This window comes from Chinchilla lanigera, unplaced genomic scaffold (assembly GCF_000276665.1).
Source record: "Chinchilla lanigera isolate Chin_1 unplaced genomic scaffold, ChiLan1.0 scaffold00162, whole genome shotgun sequence".
NCBI lineage: Eukaryota > Metazoa > Chordata > Mammalia > Rodentia > Chinchillidae > Chinchilla > Chinchilla lanigera.
In genome coordinates this window covers 205,433-226,211 of record NW_004955563.1, presented here as the reverse complement: position 1 = coordinate 226,211, position 20,779 = coordinate 205,433, and the positions used below count along the sequence as shown (strand labels likewise).

General features: G+C 38.6%; 1 long non-coding RNA gene and 1 pseudogene across 1 annotated transcript; one reads left to right on the top strand and one right to left on the bottom strand.

Annotated features, from left to right (window-relative positions):
- Positions 1-2,467: 2,467 nt before the first annotated feature.
- LOC102004336 lies at positions 2,468-19,126 on the bottom strand (annotated as a pseudogene).
- An 843-nt stretch (positions 19,127-19,969) lies between these two features.
- Positions 19,970-20,517, top strand: LOC102004128. The gene is made up of 2 exons (XR_265014.1): positions 19,970-20,073; positions 20,397-20,517. It is a non-coding gene; the product is annotated as an uncharacterized LOC102004128 (long non-coding RNA).
- The last annotated feature ends 262 nt before the right edge of the window (positions 20,518-20,779 follow it).

Here is a 20,779-nt window from a genome sequence, read left to right as displayed (position 1 = left end):
TAACTTTCTTTTCATTTGTACAGTGACTTAAAACTAGGAGTTTCTCTTAAATCTCAGAGGAGACTTTGGACTTGGACTTTTCAGCAATGCTGAAACTGTTAGGACTTTGGTAACTCTTAGAGATAGGCTAAATGCCTTTTTCTTAAAACAGAGTACAACACAGCATGCACATGAGTCTTTGAGGGGTCAAGGGAAGAATGTTATGGCTTATATTTAGATGTTCCCCAAAAGCCTCATGTAGTTATAGGTGGGGCTTTTTGGAGTTGGCTGGATCTAGAGTGTGTGATGCTGGAGTCAAGAATATGATGTTAGGACTGATGCTAAAGGTAAGTGACCTGTACAGGATGTAAGGGACTGAAAGAGGGTCACCATTTGTTTCTCGCTGTTTGCTGCTCCTTTCTACTTTGCTGCTTTGCTACCTATCATGAAGTGTATCTCCTCAGAGATGCTTCTCTGCCATGTCACTCTGCTCTGGAGTCAGCCAAATCTTTCTTCCTTTAACTTTGGGTGTTGGGTAGTTTGTTTCAGCGATGAGAAAAGTAACTAAGACAGAATCTTAGCATTATTTTAATTTGCATCTCTCTAATGACCAAGGATGTCTTTCCTCCAACATACGCTTTGGGCTCCTTTGTCAAAGATCAAATAGCTGAATGTGTCTGGATGTTTTTGTGTCTTCTATTCTGTTCCTTTGATCCATGTATCTGCTTTTGCTAAAGTATTATGCCATTTTTAATCACTGTTGCTTTGTAGAGCAGCTTGAAGTCAGGTGTTGCAAGGCCTCCTGCTTGATGTAAGTAACATGAACCCTCTTATCATGATGCATAATCACAAGTGAGAGAAAAAAGGATGTGCAAGAGTCATTTAAGATGTAGCATTCAACTCAAAACAGACATGTCGGGGGCTGGGGATTTAGCTCAGCAGCACAGCGCCCGCCTGGCAATCACAAGGTTGTGAGTTCGATTCCTGGTACTGGAAAAAAAAAACCCAAAAAACAAAACAAAAGAAACAAACAAAACAGAGGTGTATTGAGATCTCCTGTTAGTGGACCAAGCAGAGTTCACACAGCTTTCTGTTTAGGGGATCTTGTTGGGTGTGAGGCTGCCATGTCCTGCAGCCACCTGGTGTCTTAGTCATCTTTCCATTACTTTGAAAAGTCCTTGAGATAATCAATTTAAGCAGAGAAAACTTTCTTTTGGTTTGAGCTGTCCCAGTCCATGGGTGACTGGCCTCATTGCTTTTGAGCTTATATTGTGGGAGAATATTTTGATGCGGGGCAAGCGATAGACCAATGTAGTTTAGTTTGTGGTAGCTGGGAAGAGAGGAGGATGGTTTTCTTTCCCACTATCTTATTCTGGAGTATGACTAACATAAACATGGACAAAAGTTCACTTCAGTAGCTTCATATGGGGTGAAATACACATGACTTTACGGAATTATGTAGAAGCTCATTTGCAGATATTAACACATCCTTCCCAGGGACCTAACTTCCTCCTAGTTGTCTTTAACTCTATGGGTAACAAAATCACTCAAGCCTCAGAAGTTGTAGAACTAGTCTTTTGGGGGACATTTGAAATCCAAACTAAATCAGCCAGGTACTAAGACCACTAAAACTAAGAATAAGACTAAGACTAAAACAAAGGCTACTAAAACTAAAGGTGCTACACTAGTGAGACAATAAGTTGCTTACACATGGAGGTCTTTATGACAGACATTGTGAAACGAAAGAAAAATGCTCAAAAGTAAAGAGCAACTGGTGTGTGGGAAAAGAGAAAAGAAAGAAGGGAAACATGTATGTATGTACATACAGGATAGCTAATATAGCTGTACTACTGTTTTCTATTGCTTTTCTGAAAGGAACAGATAATGATTAATTATTTGATCAATCTTGCATGTCTCTATTTGTTTCCCTGAGAAACCACTTGGAAGATATCAATACGTAATACAACAACCATTGTTAATTTCCTACCACTTTGTCTGTAACTCTGTGTTGCCTTTATTGTTCTTATGCTATTTTATAAATGGATGTCTGTTTGTTAATATGTTTGCCTTCTTTTATTTTTAAAATAAATTAAAAAAAAACTAAAGGTGCTAAAGGGCAAAATTGTCATTAGTTTAAAATCACTACCATCCTCTGAGTCATCTGATAATCCTCTCTTCAGTCAATAAATGCCAAGGTTCTGGTTACCTCATGGCCTTTTGTTCCCCATGAACAACTGGTCATCCCAGAGCGCTGCTGCTTGCTATTTGTGTCTTGTTCTTTTTCTCTTACCTTGTACCATAACACCTCACAGGAGATTAGAGCTTCGCTGCTACAGTCCCCAGTTATGTTGATAATAATGATGTGCAGTATACTATTGCTCTCTCTTATTTTGTCATGACATTTTATTTTTACAGAAAATAAATGTAACTGTCTTAATGACCTAAGCATGCTACAGTAAAAATTTATTATTCATATAAGAACTGAAGGTATGTTGAAGCTCAAAATCTAAAATATCTTTAAAATGCCTCAAAGCTTTATATAATCTAATTTTGTGAAAGAAATAAGTAATGAAATAGAGTACAAGAAATGTTCATATGCGTTCAGAAGAATATAGATGTCTGGGAAACTCACATTAGTTACATAAACATGGACAAAAGTTCACTTCAATAGCTTCATATGGGCTAAAATACACATGACTATGGAATTATGCAGAAGCTCATTTGCAGATATTAACACATCCTTCCTTGTTCCTAAGAGTGTTCTAGCCAACATTCCAACATTCCTTTTCCTGAAACTGATCCATACATAATTGCTAAAATTGAGGTCCCAATTCACATGTATCTTCAAAACTATCACAGCAATAAAGTGGAATTTAGAGATGGAGCTCGTCTGTCAAACATCACAGAACTGGATGAATCAAAATGAAGCTCAAAGTACAGGTGGGAACTAGGCATTATATTATGCAATCATTTTGGAAAAGCATGCTGAAGTAAAAGGTTGGGTTTTCTGTCTTACCTGTAGTCTTCTAACTTTATCATATCCTAGAAATCCTAGCTTAAAAACAATGACACAATAATATAAAAGGCTTCCCAGTAATGAGAAGCCTCAGAGCTGTCTTCATTTCCTTGTTCCTCAAACTGTAGATAAAGGGGTTCATCATTTGAGGGATCACAGTGTACATCACTGAAGCCACTGCATTCTTAGTGGAAGACTCTGTGACTGCAGAACTTAAGTACACACCAAAACCTGTCCCGTAGAATAATAAAACAACAGAGAGGTGAGACCCACAGGTGGAAAAAGCCTTATACCTTCCCTCCACTGATGACATTCTCAAAATAGAGTAGACAATCTTAGTATCAGAGAACATAATACCAACAATGGGAACACCAAAAAATATGTTTCCTGTTGAATAGATCAGAAGAGTATTTACATAGTTATCAGAACAGGCCAGCTTGATAACCTGAGCAAGTTCACAGAAGAAGTGTGGGATTTCCACATTTGTGCAGAAGGACAGCCCCAGTGCCATCAGACTGTGGAGAGGACCATATACAGTGCTCAGGGGCAGAGGGAGAAGAACCAGCAGAACACAGAAGTATGGGTTAGGATGAGCCTATACCTCAGGGGCTGACAAATGGCCACATAATGCTCATAGGCCATTACTCCAAGAAGACAACTTTCAACACCTCCTAAAGTCAAGGCAAAGGTGATCTGAGTGAAGCAAACTGTGTAAGTGATGCTATTGTCTTGCATTTCCATGCTTACCAGCATCTTTGGGACAGTGGTGGTGCTTATGCAGATATCAGTGAAGGACAGGCTGGAGAGGAAGAAGTACATGGGCATGTGGAGATGAAAATCAGAGCTGACAATCAAGATAATAAGCAGGTTTCCCAGGCTGGTGGCCAGGTACATGGCTATGAACAGGCTGAAGTTGAGGGGCTGCAGTTCTGGATCCCATGTCAGTCCCACAAGAATAAATCCGCAAACAACTGTCCGATTTCTGGATTTCATGCTGTTAATGAATCTATGGAAAACAGAGATTAAAAATAAAATGAAAGAAATGATTTTTGGGTGAACAGTCATCTCACTTGGAGATGATAGGAGTGGAATTCTAGGTACCATGATGGATGTCTGTTACACATCATGTGGAAATGAAGACTAGCACTGGATATCTAGCAGGAACTCTAGATGAAAGTAATATTTCTAACATGTACTTTTCACAGTGCCTTACAATAAAGAAAAACTTCCGCTCCACATGTTAAACCCATGTAAATATTCAGATCTTTTTTCTGATCCTTGTCTCCCTCCAGTTTTCTTCTCTCTTTTTTTCTAACTTGTTTTAGAACACTGACACTTTTCAGAATTGAACCCGGTCCTGGATTGCAGTGAAATATAAAACATAGATTTTTCTTTACAATTAATCCATGCTCTGAAATAAAAAGGAATACCAGAAGGAACTTATTTACTCTATCCTCCAAATTAGAAGTCCCCCATCATTTTAGCACCAGGAACAAGTTTTACAGAAAGCAATTTGTCTTCAGACTGAGAGGAGCACAGTTTGGGTTGATTTAAAGATATTACTTTTATTGTATAACTCACTTGCTATATTACAGTATATAATGAAATACTCATAGTATTTGCCATAATCCAGAAACAGGAAAAGAAAATAATGCTAAAATAGGGGCTGCTTTCTGACTTCAAATTTGCCATCAAATATGGTTTGTCATTTGCTACTCACTAGTAGGGTTTTGATGAGTCTGCAAGCAATATATATATATATATATATATATATATTATATATATTAAAGTCTATGTGCACTAATGCCTCTTTGCTATGTTTTTTCTCTTTGCTAATTTTGATCCCTATTTCTACATGTTCCACAGCACTAGCATCAGCTCAGCTCCACCTGATAGCATCAGGCATTAGATTCTCTCATGAAGCATGCAACATAGATCCCTTGCATGTGAATTTCACAGTAGTGGTCAAGCTCCTGTGAAAACCTAATGCCACTGTTCATCAGAAAAAAAGGTAGAGCTCAGGTGACAATGTAAGCTGCGAACAGTGTTTTTAAATACAGATTAAGCTTTGATCACTTGCCTTCTACTCACCTCTTGCTGTGAGGTCCAATTCATAGCCATCCATGGATCAGGCTGGCCCAGGATTGGGGTACCTGGGCCAGAGTATTAGTATCTAATTTTTTGCAAACCTCAACATCACCTGAATGATTGTCAATTTACAGATAAGATAATTAGTGCTTTAGCCCATCTAATGATGAGGACATGTCATGAACAAAATGTACACACTGCAAAAATGAGGTCAAATGTCTGGCTTGTACAGTACTGATTTGCCTCTCTTGACATTCTCCTGGATAGTACAGTGATCCTAAGTATTTATGTAGTTATTATTTTCTTTCAAAATTACAATAATTTATTGTTGAAATAAATCTCCACATTTGTATTGCTTTTAAAGAGTGTCATCAATACGCATTAAGTGAATTGTAGCATGTGAAAGACAGCCATGAAGGTGGGCATGAGCAATGGCTAGAAAACATCACCTTGCAATTCTAAGCACATTAAACCCTCTCCTAAAATCACAAGTGATCTTTACATCAATCAATAGGGAGAAGGGAAGAGAAGCTATGTATCTGTTTTGACAACATTCGTCCCCATCCTGGAGGAAATGCTTCCCTGAATGAGTTATGAATCATATAATTATATACAATTGTAAGGCCACAATTCTAGCTAAATGAAAGAATGAAATGTAGCATCTCATATAAAAATATCAATATAAAAAATTCTTGCTCTTTAGGAGATAGAATATAACAGACTGTGAGGGTCAGGCTTCTAAAAGGTGTGTTGTGCATGTTTGTTTTTCTCTAATGGGAAAGAGAAAAGTAGCGATGTCGGAGGTGGTCATTTGGTGTAATAGCAGAATCCCAGGTTCTGAATTTAATACATCATCAAGGAGTTGCTTTTACAGTGGGTGAAAATCTTCAGCTGGATGCTTTTCATTTATATAATGAAAATGCTAAATGCACGTGTTCACTAGCTGTAGCACAGTGATCTTATAACAATGTGTGCTTCTCCATAGAACACTGTATATATGTTAAATAAATGATTTGTATTTTCTAATTATACCTCAAAAAAACTCAGAGTCAAAATCATCATGAAGAATTCTCAAGGACGAGAAATGGGTAGGGCATAGTTGTCTAGTGCGGTTATATGCAGGAAGGGCCCTCAACTGATTTTTCTCATCTTTTATACCTGTAGGCATGAAAGTGTGTATGTTTGTTCATGCGTGAAAGAGTGTGTGAAAGGGTGTTTCATGATCAATAGCACATGACACTTTTCTCCTGTCAGAAGGAAGTGATGGATTGTAGTAATTGATAAATAAGAAAAGGAAGATGGAAAATCTCCACCATGAGGAATGCTAATATCAGTGTGGAATGTGTATGTTCAAACCAACTTTGGGAATCTTGCTTAAGCAGAAAAGACAGAAATATTGATACCAATGTTCACATGGGATCAACTTACGATAAGATGTACAGCAAGAAAAATGAATTAAATATTTAAAAAGTAGACGTGATTCACAAATGTTATGCACAGTTTAGGAAAAAATATTCCAAAATATTCTACATGGGAAAAATTTAATTTAATTGTACTTCTACAATTTTTCTTACAGATTATATAGTTATGACAGAAGCTACAGAAAATCTTGAAATGCTGCCTAGTTCTAGTCAACAACAAAAATGTCACCATTAACCATGCTTCTTCCGATATTTTATTGTGAGGAATAATAAGGGCATATTTGAAGACTCTTATTGCATGTTCCCTTACACATGTCATGTTTTTTACTTCCACAAGGGAAACATCACGTTAAGCTGACACACATAGATTTCCCTGAATTTTCCTTTTATTTAGTGTTATTTTGGCAAACAACAACTTCATGGCATTCTATTTTAGAATCAACATAAAGCAAAAACTTACTGTTTAAGTGTATCATTGACAATTGTTGCCCTTAGGTAATTCTATTTTCTGAAAAAATATGATATATATTCCTCCTTACTACATTTTAATCATCAGATTATTCCACTGTATTTTACACCATATTACTTCTGTATTCTTAACTGGTGGGTGCCGTGGCTACTGTCTTTGATGATGACTACATGTACAATGTGGAGCCATGCCCGACCGACAACACCACATTCACAATGGCTTGTCATTGGAGGGCAGGGAAAAAATGACAGGTTTATCAAGGTGGTAAATTGTGTATAATTTCTATACTATTATTTCCTTTAACAAGGCCTGAAATAATATAGCATAGTAATAGCTTTGATTAACTGTGGGAGGGAGATGTGTGGTCAGGTTGCATGTGTGGTTTTCAGATAATTTCTTTAATTAAGAGACTGCTGCTGTTCCTCTCTGACTGCAGCTCCTTACCCAGGTTCCTCACAGGGAAATCTCCTCACAGGGAAAGAACAGGAGACTTCTGTATTTTGATGAAATTATACTAAAATATCTACACTCATGTTCAAATAATAAATGAAGACTTTGGCTCACCTGGAGGGTTTCTCTGAGCATAATGCTCAGCAAGTCACCTGCATATGGAAGACAAACTATCACCTGCACCTGAAGACAAATATCTGTGCTCGGGAAGGGCAGACATGCTGACTGACCCAGTGGGATCTGCACCAGGAAAGTCTGTCTCTGGGAGAGTATAGCTGTTGTTTTCTGACTGGGCAGGACTTTTGAGTGAGATTTTCACAGCCTGACTCCTGCAGTCTGCATCCCTCAGAGGTCAAAGCTCCTCATGAACAGATAGTAACTACAAACATTATTATCATTTTGATCCCAGGAGCGTATATCTTTAAACACCGACTCCATGGAGGAAAGTAATTCAAGACGAGTGATTCCCTGACTCTTGAGGCCAGCTGTACAGCATCCAGGTCTCTCCATCCTTTCTGCTGACCTCCGGTCCTGCTACCATATGCCAGCAATCTATTGAAATGTTGTGATCGATTCCTACCTTTAACTTTAGCAGCTTCTCTCTATTTCATCGTATCAGCAAGACTTGCTGAACTGTAGATGTCAAAATGTTGTTCAGATATATGTATATACACATGGTATGGCGTGGAGAAGGAACAAGCAGTGTTCTCCAGGTACATACTGTTCCATTCTGCAAGTGTTGTAGATGGAGCTTTTGGTGAATGTAAAAGATTGCTGTATCTTTTATGCCAGAAATCAGAAGAAGAACAGGAAAAAAAGGGCTTGAGGAGAAAACAGTGCTTCGGTGGAAAGGAAATGATACGCTTGCCAAGCAGAATTGACCACTGCAAGAACAAGAATGCAGTGGGTATAAAGTCAGTTGCTGGTGTCTTTTCCTAACTTCTTAAGTAGTTGGTGCAAGTAGTATCTATCAGTATGCTAGAATATTAGCATCAAGTGCTAGGCTTGGATTGTTCTTGAGTCAGAAGGTTTGAAACAGCTTGCTCTCATGTTAGGCTCAGGAAATTCTATTCTGCACTTGTGAGCTATAAGTCTCTTCAATTGGCAGGTAGTGCCCAAATACTCCAACCATGTTCGGAAGGATATTTTGGAAAGAAATAACAAAGCCCACAACTCCAAGAACACCAGTGGAAAGAAGCCAGTAGGGAGGGCAAGCAACGAAACAGAGAGGAGAGATGGGGAACCAACAATAGGGAAATAACAAGAGAAGGATATACAAAAGACATGTTTTAGTTTTAAAAATTATAATAACCTGAAGTGACCAAGATAAAGGTAAAGATGAAATTGCAGATCCTTTTCTGTAGAGTTTCAAAGTAACTTGAACAAAATTTCTACTATATACTGGGGCTGCCTAGTTTGTCAAATTAGTTGCTTGTAAAACACAGACTAGAAGGCAGGCATGTGTTGTGCTCCTATAAGCCCAGCTGTCAGGGTCACTGAGCACTCAAGTTGAGGCCCATCCTGCGCAGCTTCATGACTTCCCAAGTGTCTGCTTCAAAATAGTAAAAATGATCTGGGGACAGAGCTCAGTGCGAAGACCAAGAGTTCAATCCACAGCATTGCACAAAGGAAACTTCACTGTACAAGGAATTTATTTATAAAACCTGAATACAAAACTTTAAGATGAAGGGTGTTTTTACAAAGTTCACATGAGCTTGCTATAAATACTTAATATAAAATTTGAGTATAGAATTATTCTAAATAGGTCATCAGAAAATTTGGTAGTTTACAATATTGTAAAAGTTTTGCAGGGAGCAAAATAATACATTTATTGACATACATACAGCAAGTAACGCTAACTAGCATCTATTTCTTGTTCCAGGCATTAGTTTAGGAGAAAGATATTTCTTCAATGTTATTAATTCAGTGAAACTCAACATTGCTCTCCACATGCATCCACATGAAGAGGTACCATGGATGGTGGATACATCAATCTGCTTGATTTTACTATTTGATAATATGTATATCAGCATGTAACACAGCATTCATGAATGTATATAATTAGTGTTTGATCACTAAAGAGGAAATTCAAGATTAAACAAACTTTTTCAAGTCAAAACATGGATTTTACTTAAAGAATAAAGCAGGGAGTCACAATAAAGGTGGGCAAAGATAAGGAATAGAAGTTCACCCTTCTTCCAGGGGATTCATGTCAGACAATTGCTCCAACCTTCTCCTCCCCAAAGACCTTATGTGCAGAACACTGTAAACATACTATTGATAAAGTGAGATCTTTTAAAATATTTTTGGATGAAGCTTCTTGAAGAAGCTGTACCTCAGGAGCATTTTCAGTGAAAAAGTGACAAATGCAGTACTTCTGCGTTGGCACTGGGGTTAGTACTGCTATTGAGACTCCAACCCTTGGAATAAATGTTCAGAAAGGTAGCAAAACAAAAGGAATTGAAGGGAAGGCAGGCATAGATAACTCATAAAGAGCAAGATTATTCACCTAGGAAACAAGAGAAAAACTTGATAAAGGATCAAAACAAAAACTATATCATGTTTTAAAATATTAAAAGTACTTTTTGCAATATAAGGTGTTGTAGTCAGGGTTTACAAGGGAAAAGATTTCATACAATACACATAATTTATAGAATTATTTATAGAATTATTTTATAATATTTAATCAAAGAGTCAAATGCAGAAGAGTGTGGGAGATCTGTCCACACACTAGAGACCCAAATAATCCAGCTGAGGGACTGGATCCCATGGCAATGTCTTGTAGAAGTCCAGATGAAGACCTACAGCCCATAGCAACGTCCTCTATGAGTCCAACTCAAGGCCTAAAGCCCACGACAATGTCTCACGCGGGTCTGCATGAAGGACCTGCACTAGGAAGGCCCAAAGGTCAGCGGTGGAAGCTAGAAAGTCGGTGCTAGTGAGATGAAGGATCTGTGCCAGAAGGCTGAAGGATCTGCACAGCAGCTAGGAAGCAATGCTCAAAGTAATGACCATAGCTCCCCCAAGAGAACCATGACCATCCTGAGTGACAGCGAGGACTCGAGCACCTCCAGTGAAAACAGCTGAGTTCATATCACAAAAAACCAGTGGGACAAGCTTCTCCTGGATAATCAGCAGCACACCATCTCCCCATCCAGTTCCCCTTCTATGTTGTTGGCTTCAATCTTCAGGTGAACCTTCCACACCCAGCACCACACAAATTCAATTCAGCTGGGCGTGACAAATTGACTATTCATTAATCCACTACATAAGGTGATGTAGAAATATATAAATCGTTTATCTGTAAATATTTTTATTCCCAAAAGTTCTTTTTCTTTCTTATTTTAAAAGAAATGAAAACTGTTACGGTTGATACATTGTGTCAACTTGGGGAGTCTAGAGGTTTGGCTAAGTGACTCAGCAGGAAGCCAGGGTGCTTACTTTGTATACATCCTGAGCCTGTGGAAGAGGAGGGCATGGAGATTATGTGAGAGCTACACGCCCCTTAGGTGGGGGTAGCCTGTTTACAAAGTAAGGCAGGGAAAGAGGCTGCTTGCCGCCATTTCTCCTGTTTACTCTGGCTGTTTGCTGTTCGGCTGCCATTCCCCCCTTTGCTCTTGTTGCTTTGCTACCTTCTGCCTTGGAGCCAGCCAAGTATGGACTGAAACCTCCACAAACTGTGAGCTAAATAAACCTTTCCTTCCTTCGTTTTGGGCATTGGGTATTTTGTCTCAGCAACCAGAGAAAAGTAACCAAGACAAAAACTCTCTCATGAGTCCCTAAAATCTTGTTCTTAATGGATACTTCAGCGTGCCTGGTCATAAATAGCTTTTGGAATTACAAATCTGTACTTTTCACCATGGAGAGGGATCACAGGGCCTGACTCTAGAACAGGGCCAACTGCAAAAGCACCCAGATTCCCTGAGCATGTGCAGGGACAGCAGAGGTATAAAGAAGAGTAAGTGGCCCCTTATCTCATCCTAGGGAGAGAAGTAGAACCTGCATCCATGTAGTGGATTGATTATCTAGATGTCTTCCCAAAGCCTGATGTGCTCTTAGGTGGGACTTTTAGGGGGTAACTGGATCATGGATGTATGATACTGAATTAGCCCATTGATATGTTGATAGCTGGTATGTGGTGTTGGGAGGTGAATCCTACTGCAAAGGATGTGGTCAGCCACTGTGGTATGGTTGCTTCTTCCTGCATGATGGCTGCTTCTTCCTTCATGCCATACCAAACTTATGCCTCTACAAACTGTGGTCTAAAATACACTTTTCCTCTTTCAACTTGTGGGTGTTGGGTAGTTCGAGGGGCATGGCAGAGGAGAAACAGTCCATGGCAGAGCAAGCAAGAGGCCACAGCAAGGAGCCTCCCTTTCCCTTTTATCCCATTCAGGCTACAAGCCTATTTGTTGGTGCCACCCATATCCAGGATGGGCCTTCCCATTATCCACACTTGAAAATTATGCTAACCCTGTTAGGGGACTGATTTAGTTATCACTCACTCTAAATCCATAGTCACACACCCTAGATCCAGTCACCTCCCAAAAGTCCCACCTATGAGTGCATGCATGAGGCTTTGGGGGGACATCTAGATACAAGCCATAATAAATGTTCATTAAAGAGATTGTTTTGAAGGTTTCTTTTTTTGTTAAGTCCTTGTCTGAATTTGATATCATGGTATACTAGCTTCCATTTATGGCTTTATTCCATTTTGACAGTACTCTTTTACTCTCAATTCCATTCATGAGTTTGAAGAGGATTGGCATTAATTCCCCCCAAAGTTCTTGCAGAATTCATTGGTAAGTCTATCAAGTCCTCGGCTTTTCTTACATGGTAAGGTATTACTACTGCCCCAGTTTCATTGCTTGTTCCTGGACTGTTTAGTATGTTTGTATCTTCTTGGTTCAGCTTTGGTAGTTCATATGCATCTAAAAATCCATTTCTTCCAGGTTTTCTAATTTATTAAAGTACAAGTTTTCAAAGTAGTTGCTTACAATGCTCTGGATTAGGGATTCACTGTGATTTCACTTTTTTATTTCTAATTCCAATGATAGGGGTTTTGTCTTTTCTTTTTTAATAAGTGTGGCTAAAGATTTATTTCATTTATTCTTTGAAGCAGCAGCTCTTCAATTCACTATTCAGGATTTTTAGTCTCCTTTTTAGTAATTTCAAATTGGTAAAATATATCTTCAAAAATGCAGTGGTGTTCTGCATGTTTACACATTTTTACACTAGTTTTAGGTTTAGTTTACACATTTTTATCATCTAGTCATCTTCACACATTTTTATACTAGTTTTGGGTTTAGTTTCTAAAACCTTGAATTGAATCATTATGCTACTTATTTGGGATCATTCTGTTTTCTGATGTAGGCATTGACCTCTATAAACTTCCTTCTTAGAACTGTTTTCATTTTGTCCCAGTGTATGGTATGTTTTCTGGTATGTTTTACTGGCATTATTTGATTTAAGCAAGTATTGGTTTCTTATGTGACTTACTGATCCTTCCATAGTATATTGCTTAATCTCCATAAGTTTGCACATTTTTTGTGTTTTTGCCCGCCATTGATTCCTAGTTCTTTACAAAATGCTGTGAGAATATGCACATTATTTCAATTCTTCTGTTTATATAAACATTCCTTATGGCCTAATTTATGGTCTGTTTTCCATGTGCTGCTGAAAGAATGCAAATGCTGCTGTTGTTGAATGGAATATTCTATAAATATCTATATTTAGTTCAGAATAATGGAATGTTCTATAAATATCTACTGCATCCATTTGTTGAAACATGTGGTTTGACCCTGGTATTTCTTCCCTGAATTTTTGTCTTGTTGATTCATTTTAAGAATAGGGTGTTAAAGTCTTTCATTGTGTTGATGTACATCCAATATTTTATGACCAGTAGTATTTGTTTTATTAAGTTAAATGTGCCAGGATTCACATACATATATTCATATATATGTATATATATGCATATATATTTGCATGTTTAATTTCTTCTAGTCAGTTGTTTTCTTACCATTATGTGGTGATCTTCTTTGTCTCTTCTGATCAGTTTTGACTTAACATTTACATTTTCTGAAAATAAGATAGCCATTCCTGCTTTGTTTTGAGCTCATGTTGCATGAAGAATTATCTTCTGTTCTTTGATTTTTAATCCATAGGCTTTTGAAAGTATGTTGATTTCATGCAGAACACCACTGAATTTTTGAAGATATATTTTACCAATTTGTTTCTCTTCATTGGGGAGTTTAAACCATTGGCACTGGGAGTTATTAACTGAAAGGTACTTGTTCCTGACATTGCATTGTTTTACTGGAGCTGATTACATGACCAGTAGTATTTGTTTTATTAAGTTAAATTGCATATATATATGCATATATATATATTTACATGTTTAATTTTCCCCCTGCACCTAACTGCACACCATGCCTGGTGTGTTCACTCTATTAGATTTTCTGGCTTCATTGTTTTTGTCTAGGATACTCTTGAGAATTTTTTGAGTGCTAGTTTGGTGGTCATGAATAGGAAGATCTTTCTCTATCAGTTTTGAAAGATAGTTTGCAGGATACAAATTGTTTATTATTACATTTGAAACATTTCACTCCTATCTCTCCTGGCCTTTAAGGTCTGTGTTGAGAAGTGTGCTGTGGTTGAAATGGGTTTACCTTTATAAGTGTTTATTTTCTTTTCTCTAATGGCTTTTAAAGTTCTAATCTTGTCTTAGACTCCTGAGCTTTTGACTGTAATGTGTCATAGTAAAGTTGTATTTTCATCATGGCTATTTGGTATTCTATATGACTTGCTTGTCTGTATGTTAAATTATTTCCCCACATTTGCAAAGTTTTCTTCTATTATTTCTGTAAGCAGGTTTTTTTTATGCCATTTGTGCTTCTTCTGATTTTTCACTAGCTCCAGTTAATCTTAGATTTGTCTTCTTTGCATTGTCCTGCAGCTGTTGGACCTATTTTCCCATTCTTTTGTTTGTACGGTATTTCTGAATGAAGACCACTGCAGGACTATAAACATCCTTAGCTGAGTTTTGACACAATATACACAGACCATTTTGCAATGACTAGGAACATTTTGCTTTCTTTTTGTAACTTGTATTTTAGATTCTAAGCAGCTAAGCATTTAATGAAACCTTTGACACACAGCCATTAATTTAAATGAACAATGACTTTGGTGGAAATATATGACAAAAGTAGACACTATAAAATTACTTTTAAAATGTTACTACACAAAGAAATAGAATCACTAGCAAGAAACAAAATTTGAGGATGAGGAAAAATTATACTTACAGGAATTCCGTACTATAGTATCCTAAAATGTCAGTATCCAACAAACAAATTTGTGATGCAAGTGAAAAAAAATGAAACTAAAAAAAAAAAAATCAAACAAAAAAACTCCATTACAGAAAAAAATCCAGAAATTAATAGAAACTGTCCCAATGGAAGGCTGGTTGTTGGATGCATTAAAGACTTAAAATTAATCATTTAAAACATGCTGAAAGTGCTAAGGAAACCATGTACAAAGAACTGAACTATAAAAATTAATTCTGACCAAATGGAAAACATCATAAAGAGATGGAAATTATGCAAAATAAAATAGGAATTTGGAATTTGAAAGGTACAAAGTCTGAAATGAAAATGCACTGAAGTGGTTCATCAGTAACCTTGATTATGCAAAAGAAAGAACTAGCGGACCTGAAGTCAAGTTAGTTCAGAATGGCAAAACAACAGCGGAAGTTACATTACATATTGATATCTTCAAAGCAGTTTCTCATGAAAACAAATAGAGACATGCAATATTGACGAATCAAGACTCATTAACAATTTCTTTCAGCAAAGAAATAGAAGACAGTAGATCAACTATGTTAACTATCCTATATATACATACATACAAGATTTCTCCTTCTTTCCCTTCTCTTTTCCCACATCCCAGTTGCCCTTTACACTTCAGTGTTTTCCTATCATTTCCCAGTGTTTATCATACCTCCTAGTTTAAATTAACTCTTTCAGGTTTACACGAGTGAGACAATGCAGCACTTGCACATGCAGGTCTGATTTATTTCACTTATGAGTATGTTCTCTAGTTGTGACCATTTACCTATAAAAGCCTCGAGTTTATCTTTCTTTATAGCTGAGTAGTATTCCATTATATAAAAGTACCACAATTTTCTTATCCAATAAAAGACTGTCTGTCTGTTGTTTTCCTCCTTTTATTTTTAAAATAAAAAAAATTCTTAAACAGCAGAAATTACAAAGAAGGACAGATAAACATAAACTGAACATAAGATGTACAGGAGACACCACCAAATACCCAGTGTGCAAAAACTGCATATACTAAAGGGGGTGAGAGAGAGCAATGGCAGAAGGAATATTTGGAAAAATAATGGTCCCAAATCTCCAAATTTGATGAAAGTAACAAATTTGATGAAAATCACAAATCAAAGCCTATCTAAGAAACTGAACTCCAAGTGGAACAAACTCAAAGGGGTGCTCACCCAGATATCTTATATCCAACCATTCAAAGTCAAAGACAAAGAGAGTACATTGGTCCCAGCCTCACTTGAGTTCACTTTCTGAAGCTCCTGTTACTCATGGTCGTCTTCTGTATGAAAGCAATAAGTGGGAGATTTGAGAAACAAACAATAAGGGTTAAGTTGTGTGCCATTCTGAGTAGCCTCATGAAATCTTGCATTGTCTTGTTGTCCATTGGGACAATCATCCCTTTTTCCAGAACCTCCATGCTGGACACACTACGGGTACATTAGTGGCCTTGTATTCATCTTATTGTTAAATCAATAAGATGTCTGTGTCACAGCATCATAGCATTAGAGTTCAAGAAAAAGCATTCACTTCATGATCTTCCAGAGCAAAAAAGCAGTAATGGCAACTTAGACATGCCAACGAGAAGCTGTGAAACACTTTCTTTAAATGAAAAGGTGGAAATTCTTGATTTTATTAGGGAAAAAATTCCATGCTGCAGTTGCTAAGATCCATGGTAACTATAAATTTTCTATCCACGGAAATTGTGAAGGAAAAAGAAATTTGTACTTATTTTGCTGTTGTATCTCAAACTGCAAAAATTTGGTCACAGTATATGATAAGTGCTATTTAAGGTGGAAAAAGTACTAAATCTGGGTTTGTGTAGGAAAAAACTGATAGAACTGGTACTGTCTGTGCTTTCAAGCACCCACTGGGGATTTTGGAATTTACTTCCCTCAGATGGGTGACTACTATATCTTGTAAGTAATGAGAGGACAATTTATCGTCTACAAGCAATTGTCTATAACATTCATCTATTAAAATATCACAAGAAAGACTGTCAACCAAGAATTCTGTATTGGGCAAAAACTATCTTTCCAAAAAGTAAAAACACAGTACATGAGATAGGAGGAAATGTCTGCAAATGATATACCTGATAAGGATCTAGCCTCAAGAATATAAAAAGAACTACTAAAACTCCATCAAAAGAAATGCTGCCCACCAAATAGAAAAAAGACTAGAATAAACCCTTCTCCAAAAAGATATTCAAATTGCCACAAAGCACTGAAAAAGATGACCAATCTTAGTATTTAGCAAAGTGGAAATAAAAAAACAATGTGGTAGGTACCAATTCACACACATGCCTGTAAATCCAGAACTCTAGGGGACCAAGGCAGGAGATTGCAAGTTTCAACCCAGCCTGAGCAATTTAGTAACTTAGTGAGACCCTGTCTCAAAATAAATACACAGAAAAAGCTGGAATATAACACAGTGCAAAGGAACTGAGTTTAATTCCTACTTCTACAAAAAAGAAAGAAAAAGTCATGGTAGCAAGAATGTGAAAAATAGCATCAATGATATTAGGAATGTAAACTTGCAGAAGTGTAATAGAAAAAAATTTGGAGGTTCTTCAAAAATTAGAAGTAGAAGAGGCTGGGGATTTAGCTCAGCGGCACAGCACCTGCCTGGCAAGTGCAAGGCCGAGTTTGATCCCCGGTACCAGAAAAAAACAAAAAAAAAAAAAAATTAGAAGTAGATTTATCATATGACCCAGTAATTCTACTCCTAGGTTTATACCCAATAGAATGATAAAGAGGTATTCAAGCCAAACAGTGTACATAAATATTTATAGCAGTACTGTTCACAAGAGCCAGAAATGGAGGAAATCCAAAATGCACCCTGATGGAAGGATACAGAAAGAGTGGCATATACTCACAATGGAATAATGCTTGGCCATGAAAATGAATGAAACTTAAAATACCTGTGACAACATGGATGACCCTTGAAAACATGCTAGACAAAGGAAGCCAGATACAAAGTCTATATATTGTATGATCCTCTTTCTATGTAATACCCAGATTGGATAGATACATAGAAATTGGACTAAGTGGTGCCTGGTGGACTAAGTGATGCCAGGAGGTAAGGAAGGAAATGGGTATAAACTGATGAATGGGGTTGAGATTTCTTTTAGCGGGAGGAAATGCTTTAAAGTCAGATAGTGTGGATGGTTACATACTACTGTGAATATACTAACACCCACTAAATTGTTCACTAAAGTGAGTTTTAAATTCTGTGAATTTTACATCATTAAAAACATAAGAATAAAAGGGCACCTGAGGCAGTAAGAAAACACTGCATGGTGCCCAGCTTACTGAATGAGGTCAGGTTCCTGCAGTTCTCCAGAATCACCTCCCTGTACAGTGATTATCGGGATAGGTCCAGTAATGCCCAGTCCTCCTGAGTGAAATCCATGACAACCATCTCAAAGGTCACCGGGTCCTAAATCATTGCAAACGTCATGGCTCCACCAAGGTTCCCTCAGCATGGACTTGAAGGGGCCCAGGCTGACAGAGCCAGGGAAGCGGAGGCAGAGCACAGGATGTGTGGGAGGGCTCAGGGCTCCTCTCCTTGACCTCTGGACTCGGACCTCAGTGCTTATCTCCTGTCTCCTTTATTGGCTCAGAAGGTCCAGTGCACTGCTGTGCAGTGATTCTCTCCCTGCTCAAGACTGGGAGCTCCTGGAATCTAACTTTGCTCAAGCTGCAGAGTTGAGCACAAGCCACAGACAATGCTGAGATAAGAGAAATGTTTGGAATGAACGATGATTTGGACAAAGGAAGCTGAGACTCACCTGCAGCCAGTGTGTCAGGAACTCACTGATGAACCTTTCATTCCTTGTGTGTGTGTTCTGAGGAGAGGCTGGGTACAGGGGGCCTGAGCTGGGGAAAAAAATGTGTCACAAGAATCCAGGCTGTCCTGTGTTCTGACAGCCTGGAGGCTTCTCCACCCACCTGATCGTACATAGACTAACGAGTACACGCACAGCACATGCACACACCGGCACACTCACCACTCACACGTCCCACCCCCACACAGACACCCACAGCTTCCATGAGAAACCAGGGCCCATCTCACCCCAGCCAGAAAACAGGGCTCAAGGATCTGAATGATTATTCCCATGTCACAGATGAGGAAAGTGACATTCTCAGGGCATCACTCTTTTTATCAGGTTTATAGAAGAATTAAGTGTAATTTTCCTACACAGGTAACATGGCAAATCCCAAACCTCAGAGTCCAAAATCACAAGAGCCTCCCATTAGACACAGTATCTTGGGTTCCTGAAATCCATTCTTGCTGTACCTGCTGGGACCCCTTCCCTCAGTATTGGCAGGGGCCTTTGAGCTGGACTCCTAAGGCTCCAGAGTGCCACCAACTTGCCCATGCCGGCCTTCAACTTGAGATCATCTTGCCTTGAAATTTGAGAACAGGGTGGCCAAGATGCCTTGGCTGGGTTTGAACTTCTGATTCTCTTGCCTTCCACAAGCTGGAGCTACAGGTCTAGGTCACCACTACTGGCTTCACTCACTACTTAAAAAAGTAATACTAATATCCAAAAGGTACAGTAGATATTGTGAAAGGGCAAGAAACTGCTCAAAAGGAAAGAATAACTGGGATGAGGGAAAGGAGAAAAGAAAGAAGATAGCTAAGATATTGTACTACTAAATTTCTATAGGTTTATTGAAAGAAACAGTTAATACTTAATTTTTAATTTTTTGACTAATTTTACATGCTTATATGTGGTAATCTGAACAACTACTTTGAAGATAACAATATGCAATATGACAACCATTGTTGATTTCCTATCATCTTGTTTTGAAATCCTGTATCTTTTTAATGTTTTTTCTATTTTTTATTTTCTTTAAAATAGAAAAGAAAAAAAATGATAATTACTGAGTTAGTGTGTAAGAAGACCTCAGCCTGTTGGCTCTGACTGGATTTACCTGATTTCCATCTGGCCATCTGTCAACTCATTTGTCTGCAGACAGATTTTATGGTGATATCAGACACTGCAGTCTCGCCATTTAGAGACAAAGCACCCATTGCTAAACAATTCGTACAGTTCATTTAGGACTCCAGACCCAGACCTGGGCACCCTCTCGCTGACTCTAAAATGAGCTGACGGCTCCTTGGTTGCTCAGCCCATGACCCCGCCAGGCACTTCCCCTTCCGGTTCAGCGTAAACCACCCTTAAGTCTCAGCTTCCGGGGGTCTCGCTCTAGACGTGGCCGTTAGGGAGAGTGGGTGGTGTTCGTTTGGGGACTGAGGCGGGTAAACGGCTGCACACCCGTCCTCAGGGGGCCAGAAGTTCCATTTGGCTTAGTGAGTTCAAGCTGGGTAGCCACGACGAGGGGGGCGAGGCCCAGGCCCGGCGATGGGCCTGTGGGGCGGGGTTGACTGAGCAGAGAGCAGTTAGAGGGCGGGAAGGAAGGTGTGGGCGGGACTAGCTCTGGGGGCGGGGCCAACTGAGCAGATGCCAGGTTTACTGGGTTAATGTGTAGTACAAGGTAGACAGCATGATGGGTGTGGGACGGGGTTGAGTTCAGAGGCTTCGTGGGTGAGACCGCGGGAGGAGGCAAGACTGCCCTAGATTGATTAGACAGCAGGATGGAGACTAACCCTAAACCCTGTCCTCATTCACACAGCGCGTTAGAACAAGACAGCGACTTGCAGGGAGGTGTGTGTGCATTTTTAATCCTCCTAATTGCTTTCAGAAGTGGATCGTCTCGACATACTTCTCACCAACCTTTTTCCTGATCCAGTAGGTAGGCATCTAAGTACGTTTTACATTAAGATTGTTTGTTTTGGAGGAGGTGCACTGGGGTATGTATAAATATATGGCGAAGGTTCCTCCATACAGTCAGTAAAATCGCCTCATTACTACTTCTGTTTCTCAGTCTTTGTGCCTGGTTATACATTTCTCCTGTATCTTTCCTGGTGTAGTGTGTGTATGTGTGTGTGTGTGTGTGTGTGTGTGTGTGTGAGAATGCCATAGTCATTCATTCAGTAAATACTGTTGGGCTCCTAC